The sequence below is a fragment of the Choristoneura fumiferana genome, chromosome 10, assembly GCF_025370935.1.
Source record: "Choristoneura fumiferana chromosome 10, NRCan_CFum_1, whole genome shotgun sequence".
NCBI classification, from domain to species: Eukaryota; Metazoa; Arthropoda; class Insecta; order Lepidoptera; family Tortricidae; genus Choristoneura; species Choristoneura fumiferana.
The window spans coordinates 3,374,569-3,382,347 of record NC_133481.1 but is presented as its reverse complement, the minus strand read 5'-3'; positions in this window follow the sequence as shown (position 1 = coordinate 3,382,347).

The window sequence follows — 7,779 nt, the reverse complement described above, 5'->3', positions numbered from 1 at the left end:
TCGGCTGAGCAGGGAGCACACACCTCACTAGTGTGACTGCAAATCAGCGCGTTGCTTTGTAGATTACTTACTGGCATTACACTGTTGCGACGTCAAGTTTGGAACTAAACTGTCTAGGGATCGGAAGTAGGTCGGATTTCAGACCTGAGCAAGTTAGTTCAGAACGGAAGTGTCACCTGTTTGGAGAGATCGCAACAAGCCAACCATCAGCCGTCGCCACAGAACTAATAACAAAGGCCACTTGCATGGTCTAGGACCTAATTTCTAGGGTTATAAAATTAAATTGTTGTTCCTGGTCTGTGATTGGCAGTTCCATACCTACATTTCAACATTAAACATTAGCACTTAACTCGGAGTTATGCGAGGTGTCTTCTATGTTATGGTACCTACTCATAGTGTCAAATAATCTTTATTAACACGCTTTTATTAGGTCGTTTTTATGGAATCTAAGGTAACTAATTTAACCATCTTCCAAGGGTCGTAGCGTAATGATCTGATGATGGGGCCGGAAGATATGAACTGGAACTTCATGATGGAAAATCGTATATCATAGCTGTTTTGGGTTTCTTAGAAAAGTCTTGTAATGAACTTTGACCACGATTAGGTTTCAAGGTCTAATGATGAAGCCGGAAGATCGTATCATAGTCGTGTTTGCACTTGTGAAAAAAGGCCACGTAATAAGCTGTCAGATAAAACACCATGCAATACAGACGCACTGGCGGAGATGGAGAGGATGCTGGCTCATTCACCTACTTAAAATAAATGTATAAATGTTAAAAATATTTCGTTATCAAAGACCAAAAATATAAAAAAATTAATAGTTTAAGAAACACTAGAAAAACACGTTTTTATTAATGCACGTAAAAACAAAAAATAAATTAAGTATAGATCGTTCAATTTGTCTCTATTCCTGGCTGAAGTGTAAACTATGTGCTTTTCATTTTAATATTTGATTGTAAAAGCGTGGGGCGCTGGAACAGGAAAAACGTTCTTGTTAACTTGTTGAAAAATATGTGTTAACAAGAAAGTATTTCCTGTTCTAGCGCCCCACGCTTTTACAATCAAATATTATAATTAAAAGCACATAGTTTACACTTCAGCCCAGAAATAGAGACAACTAGAACGATGCATAATTTATTTTTTACCTAAGTTAAAATGCTCGTGGCGTCTTCTTCTTCTTCACATTTATTATAAATGACCTTTTTTTATTTATTACTTACTTATATTTTGATATGTCTGAAATGTAATGTGTAATTTTAATGAAGAAATAGATCAATCTAATCTATCCAATCTGTTCGCTAAGCTCACATCGCAATTCACCTCACTCACCTTTTTTGACCCCTGTTATACAGCTGTTGTATAAAATATTATTCTTGATCAACTATACCTACCAATAGGTACCTACTGCTTTCATCATTCTTCTCATTGATTTATAGTCATGACGTCATACGCTTGATTTGGCAGTGACCGCCTTCCAATAATTTCTTTTACGGCCTAAGTTGGTAAATGAAGACGAGACGAAGCAAATTTTTCTAGCTAAATGGGAACACATTACTTATGATACGATAAACCCCGGCTTTGATCGAAAAAATAATGTAAAAAATAAGGAAATTCTATAACCAAGGCATTATTTCAAATCTATCACCTATCTTTTTATTATCTTCAGCCGTGGTGGGTCGCTAGTCTTCGAAAAGTTTGTCTATCGCTAATTCTGCTGCAGCATTGCAATTATTCCGGATACCTAAAAAGCATTTTACATCCTTTTCTGGGACTTAACACCAAAGTTCATTTAAATCGCTTCTGATGTTACTGTATGAATAAATAAAAAACATGTTCACAAACTTTTTCCTTTTTCAAATTCCGTGGCGTGGTTTAATATATTCGCGTTTTTACATTTAATTGAATGAAAAGTACTGCGTTATGTTGTATTAATAAAACCATTTTCAGAAAAGGAATGTAATAAAGAATTATATTTATTAGTAAGTTCGTTTCACCAATACAGTTCACGTAGCCCTTAGTTTCTTTTGAGCAGTATATGTATACAATATATATCTAACTGCTACCCGCGACTCTGTTTGTGTTAATTGCTATCCCGCGGGAACGAGGAGATCATCCAGGACAATGACAATTCCATGCCGTTCATACCAATTTTCATTAAAATCGGTTCAGCAACTTAACCCCTCGTTTACGCGAACTAAAAAAAGTACTGAATTCTAGTCTCATCTGTTTTAATAAGCACAAATTCTGCCGATTTAAAAAAATACAAAAAAAAACTTTAAGTTGGACACGAATCCGTGTCTTAAGCATACGAGGGGTGAAGCAAGACAGACATACAGTAAAAGTTACATTCGCACTTATTAGGTATATTAGTAAAGCGCTCGGTTATTTTATGCCATAAACGCTGCGTTAAACGCAAATTTGAATTAAAATTGACTGAAAATTGATTGAAAGGTTGACTGGCAGAGATCCCTGCAGGGATAAGTCCGCCTTTGTACTTAACACAACTTTTATTTATGTAACCTTTTTGTTTTTCCTTTTTGTACAATAAAGAGTATAAACAAACAAACAAACAAACAAAATTGATATGTAAAGCTAAATTAAGCTAGAAGTCTGGAATAACACAGGGTGGGTACTCTTTATTCCTCTATTCCCACGGGTTGCAAGCAAAATCCAAAAATCTTAACTGCAAATCTGGAGACATGGAACTTTGCAGTTGTTCGTCAGAACGCGACGTAAATGGAGACAACGGTGTCATCATCATCATCATTCCAGCCTATTATATTCCCCACTGCTGGGCACAGGCCTCCTCTCACAATGAGAGGGACCACGGTGTAATTTGTGGAAATTGCAACGGGAATTCTGTAAAGTTCCTGAATCTATTCGATGTACGGTCACGATCGTTAAGTTTGGGACCCGATGAAGATCGAATATCTGCCATTTTGTATGACAATTCAAGGATTTTTTGACGAAATGGGTCTCAAATTAACGCTCGTGGCCGTACCCAAGTGGTTGTCAGGAAGAGACCACTTTTAAGCGGTAAGACCGCTTATTGTCTACCCTGCATTTTGTGACAGTATAAAATATTTACGCTGATTTGTGGTGTGAAATATTTTTTTTTTTTTAATAGCCTATACAAGTGTCCCACTGCTGGGCAAAGGCCTCCCCTTTCTCCTTCCACTCGTCTCTGGCCTCGGCAAAATGTTGCCAGTCCGGCTGGAATCGCTCCAAATCGTCTCGCCACCTTCTTTTAGGCCTACCTCTGCTCCGGTGCCCGTCGCTTGGAACCCAATCAGTGGTGATTTTGGCCCAACGATCCGGATGCATCCGGCAGACATGTCCTGCCCAGTCCCACTTGAGTTTGGCGGTTTTCGTCCCCACATCAACAATTCGGGTTTTTGAGCGCAGTTCAGTGTTCCTTATTCTATCGGCTCTTCGAACACCTAGGATACTGCGCTCCATAGCCCGCTGGCAAACCTTGAGTTTGGACTTCTGGGCCAAAAAAATAAATAAAAAATATTATATTTATTTATTTGTATTATTATTGTATTGTAAGATCTTGGCTTTAGCGAAGCTGCGGGCAAAGGCTAGTGTTAGTATAGTCTGTGAGTGCCAAGTGTAAGTTAAATTGGTATTAATTAAATTTCCAACCCTCGAGGTTTTCTGCCGACGTTCTTTTGCCTTCGCGATACGCTTGCTCTTTGTAAATGTCAGCAATTAGTGCCACAGTTTTCTTGTGCGATAAGAAATTACTATGTATAATTATTACAAGATTACTTTAATTAGGTAAGGAATTATTATGTGTGTTGTGTACTTTCATAATTTTCTAGAATTCATATCTCTAACGCAGAACCATTTGCAATAGGTACCTATCGTTTTAATAAGTAATAACTCATATATAAGATTCCAGGACTTTTTGAAGACTTTGTCTACGGTGCCTCATAATTTAATTCTAAATACTGATCCGGTTTGAAGGACCAATTTTTTCAAAATGACACCATAAATAAATACTTTTAAAACTAAAATGCTTCAAAAACTCGTGCAAGCTTCCACAATATAGGTACATAATATGAGTATTATTTTTATCCATTGCCTGATGATGATGATGTGTACCTGTTATCCCTCACTAGGGACATAGGGTTCGTAAGAGTTTTCCATTTGGCTCGATCTTGCGCGGTTTCTTCCAGCTCTTACCAGCCAAGACCAATTGACAAGATTTTATTTTCTTAACACCTGTAAATTATTACAGGAATCGAAAGTTTTGCCTCCTGAACATGGGAAAATATTTATTATAATTGATTTCTCCATATTTAAAAAATACAAAAAATTGATAAAATATGTCTGAATTTGCCAACACTACCACAGAATAGATATCCTTTGCCTTTTTTTCACCAGAAAAAGGAGCTGTCATAATTTTGACAACGTCTCTATGCAACGTCTACGTCAGATTTACGTGATTTTTTTTTTCAAGAATAAACAAAAATAATGGATCTATTGGGTGGTAGTTTTAGAGTTATTCCCTTTTAGAATAAGCACATCTTAAAAAAAACTGTAATAAATTAATTAATAGTTGTAGCGAAATTATAAAAATATCAGCGTTTTTCTCTTTCCAAACAGAATACAGAGAACGAATCAAATTATAGTCTTAGAAATTATGAAATCTTTTCAATTGAGCCAGCCTCCTTCTCAACTGATCGCCTCCACGTGGTCCGAGGACGTCCTGGCCGTCTTCTGTCAGTAGATTGCCAACGGAGACCCATACATTTATCCATTGCCTAGCACCTATTTTTAATCGAGTTTTTATTCTTTTGAGCAAAAATTAGACCAACACGACTCGATTGTTGAAAGCGTACAAGCCTGTTCAGACATTTTTGATTGAATCTTTGCTCAGAAGTATAAGAACTCGACCGTACTTATATAGTTGAAAATTTATGTACACCCCATACATTTGCTCAAAGCTTTTGAAAGCCAGTATACGCTTCCACTTAAACAGTTTGTTAGTGAAACTTTTGGCGCGGACACTTCCGATTCCCCTAAAGTAATCAGTGTTTCCGGGAAGCACCGCGAGACTTTTGTAAAACCTCATTTCCTCAGGGATCATGCCACTCCGCTGCTACACACTGATAAATAAAACAGGCATTAACTTGTTCAAACTAGTGGCACTTTGTCGACGCAACTATACATCGATTTATTTTTGGCAGCCATTCTAAGTAGTACTTATTATAGGTAGATACGAGTTCACTGTTTTACTAAAGCATCTATTATTACACTCGCTAAAGCGTGGTGCGTTTGTATACAAACGCGCGTTCGAAGTTCGTTTCAAATGCGTTTGTATCGATACAAACGCGCGTTCGAAGTTCGTTTCAAATGCGTTTGTATCGATACAAACGCGCGTTCGAAGTTCGTTTCAAATGCGTTTGTATCGATACAAACGCGCGTTCGAAGTTCGTTTCAAATGCGTTTGTATCGATAAAAACGCGTGTTCGAAGTTCGTTTCAAATGCGTTTGTATCGATACAAACGCGTGTTCGAAGTTCGTTTCAAATGCGTTTGTATCGATAAAAACGCGTGTTCGAAGTTAGTTTCAAATGCGTTTGTATCGATACAAACGCGTGTTCGATGTTCGTTTCAAATGCGTTTGTATCGATACAAACGCGTGTTCGAAGTTTGGTTTAAATGCGTTTGTATTGATACAAACGCACGTTCGAAGTTCGATTCAAATGCGTTTGTATCGATACAAACGCGCGTTCGAAGTTCGTTTCAAATGCGTTTGTATCGATACAAACGCGCGTTCGAAGTTCGTTTCAAATGCGTTTGTATCGATACAAACGCGCGTTCGAAGTTCGTTTCAAATGCGTTTGTATCGATACAAACGCACGTTCGAAGTTCGTTTCAAATGCGTTTGTATCGATACAAACGCGCGTTCGAAGTTCGTTTCAAATACTTTTGTATCGATACAAACGCGCGCTTACAGCGCGTTTCATTTGCTACAAAAAACGTGTATAATCTGCCAAAACGCGATTAAAACGCGCAGAGGGCACGCGCATCAAAAACGCGCGTCGTCAGCGCGTAAATAAAACGTCGTGTGGTGTGGAAGGTCCCTTACATCGACCAACTTCATAGAGGTCCGGTGTAAGTACTTTCATGCAGCGGATCGTTGAACGTTAAGCTAAGTTAATAATAACTAAAAGAAAGAAGACATTTATTCACTTTTAGACTTGCAAGAAAAATAGCGCAAGTTGCATTACATTGCGGCGCTCGATTGACCGCAACAAACTCGTTGGCTTTACGGCCTCGCAATGTGATGCAACTTGCACGATTTTTCTTGCAACTCTAAACTCGGCTTTAGGCAAGGTCCCGAAGATGCTATTTTGGACCCCCGACACAAAAAGAGGGGTGTTATAAGTTTGACCGCTATGTGTCTGTGGCACCGTAGCTCTTAAGCGGGTGAACCGATTTGAATGAGGTTTTTTTATTAGGAAGCAGGTTTTCTAGCAATGGTTCTTAGATATGTTTTATCAAAATCGGTTAAGCCGTTTTTGAGATATTGAACTTTGAAGCGACGAAGTCGGGGGTTTTCCAACTTTGTTAGGTTATTACTATATAGGTATTCGAATTGTCAACGATCTTATTTATCTCAAAAAAATACCGTTCCCAGCTTGCCGGCTTTCCAACCTGCATGTCGCACTCCTCCAGGACACGTACGCAGCTACGTGTTTGCCCGATGTTGCCCGATGTTGCCCGATGTTGCCCGCTGTTGCCCGCTTTACCCCATTTCCGCAAAGTGAAGTGCAATTAGGAACTTATCGCGGAGATACTGACTAACTCGGCCCTTATTACCCGGGATTGCGGGTCACGATTAGGGGTTGCCTCTAATGCAACCTCTGAAACGATTGCCTACAGAGAACCGGTTGTAGAAATTAGGTAAGTACATCACATGTCTTGAAATCGAAACTAATTATACAAAAGCGGTGAAAAATTATATTAATATTCTTTATATTATAATATAAATTAAGTAACTAACCTACGCCGTGGTGGCCGAGTGGTTTGACCTATGGCCTCTCAAACAGAGGATCGTGGGTTCAAACCCCGGCTCGCACCTCTGAGTTTTTCGAAGTTCATGTGCGGAATTACATTTGAAATTTACCACGAGCTTTACGGTGAAGAAAAACATCGTGAGGAAAGTAATTCAATGGTGTGTGCGAAGTTCCCAATCCGCACTGGGCCCGCATGGGAACTACTGCCCAAGCCCTGCAGTGGGACGTATATAGGCTGGGATGATGAAGTACCTAACCTACCTAACTTTTTTTATACCATTTGAAGAGGCCGCAGCCTGTATACAGATTTAAATGCGATGCTCACCATCGATTAGGTTTTTTACACCGCAGGTTATAATTTTTTTTTTTTTTTTTATTTCACTGGATGGCAAACGAGCAAATGGGTCTCCTGATGGTAAGAGATCACCACCGCCCATAAACATCTGCAACACCAGGGGTATTGCAGACGCGTTGCCAACCTAGAGGCCTAAGATGGGATACCTCACGTGCCAGTAATTTCACCGGCTGTCTTACTCTCCACGCCGAAACACAACAGTGCAAGCACTGCTTGCTTCACGGCAGGATTAGCGAGCAAGATGGTGGTAGCAATCCGGGCGGACCTTGCACAAGGTCCTACCACCTGCCACCTAAATTTAATATATTATTGGCGTTGCGCTCCGAGGCCGTATTGTGTAACGTTTCTGGTGCTCGCGATCGCAATTAAATGACAGTTTTTGTATGCGGAA